Genomic DNA, 1,279 nt, shown 5'->3' on the forward strand with positions numbered 1-1,279 from the left:
ATACATTTCTATGATATATCAGCAATATATTGTCAGTATTTAAAATGTTCAGGTTTAATAATATTTTTAAACAATTTTCTTTCTGTGATTGTCAATATTCTGTCTTCGCAACACAATTGTAAAAGACATTTACTTTGGGCTATTTTTTAAAATAAAATGAGGCTGAAGCACCATATGAATAAGTACAATATGACAAAAAATCATTATATGTGTATCACAGCCAAAAGATATAATGCTATACATTATTAGTGCTATACATATTAGTGCAATACATTTTACAATAATTAAATTATATGAAAATATTGAAGAAACGAATACCCATGTGATTATTTTGATGTTATTTTAAATTAAAAAATATCTTTCTCCTTTGTTTACTCTGTCTTTTAATTCATTGGTCCTGCACTGATCTACAACATTTCTATTTAAGCAAATTTTTATTTTGATCTTTCCAGACAAGAGCACATAGATAATGAAGAGTTGTGAGAGATGATGAGATGGTGATAAATATAAAATTAAAAGAGAATTCTAATTTTTTTAAAGTTCATGTCAGAAGGGTAATGTGCTGACATCGTAACAAGGTTTAAGGGAGGCACACATCACATAGATGTGTGAAAACCCAATCATCATGCTTATGAACCGGAAAAGGATCTGAGAATTTTAATTTTGTAGCCAGTTTTATGTTATGCTTTCTTGGCTCATGGTACTGTAAATTCATAGAACAATTAGAAACGGTTAAGCATAAACATCATGGTGTAATTTGTTTTGACAGAAAACCTTGTGTGTTCATTAAATGCAGTGACTCTTTCATTTATTTTATCTTATATTCCATTTTTATGATTCTTGCCTATACAATCTTTGAACAATAAAATAGATATTAAGACTTAATCATAATAATTAACATTATATAAAAGCATTTATTGATTTTCTTTTTTGGAAATTTTAAAAATAATTTTCTTAGAAGAAACTAAAATTATCTCGGTTTATAAATCTTGAATTGATAATACTATATAATATATGGCAGACAAACAAAATGGTGATGATGTTAACTACTAAACCAATGTTTGCTGTCTCTTCACCACTATTCAAACAAGTGGAAGAAGATGGGACTTCATTAAACTGAGAAGCTTCTGCACTTTAAAGGAAACAATAACTAGAATACAAAAGACACCCACAAAATGGGAGAAACACACAAAATGAGAGAAACCCAATACCCAACAGATAAGGGGATAATATCTAAGACATACAAAGTACTGACAGAACTTAACAAGAAAAAGACATC

General features: G+C 28.2%; 1 non-coding gene across 1 annotated transcript; it reads right to left on the reverse strand.

The window, feature by feature from the left end:
- Window positions 1-544: 544 nt before the first annotated feature.
- On the reverse strand, window positions 545-648 carry LOC126005325 (small nucleolar RNA U13). The gene has a single exon (XR_007494460.1). It is a non-coding gene; the product is annotated as a small nucleolar RNA U13 (small nucleolar RNA).
- Between the last annotated feature and the right edge of the window lie 631 nt (window positions 649-1,279).

This window comes from Suncus etruscus, chromosome 3 (assembly GCF_024139225.1).
Source record: "Suncus etruscus isolate mSunEtr1 chromosome 3, mSunEtr1.pri.cur, whole genome shotgun sequence".
In the NCBI taxonomy this organism is placed as follows: domain Eukaryota; kingdom Metazoa; phylum Chordata; class Mammalia; order Eulipotyphla; family Soricidae; genus Suncus; species Suncus etruscus.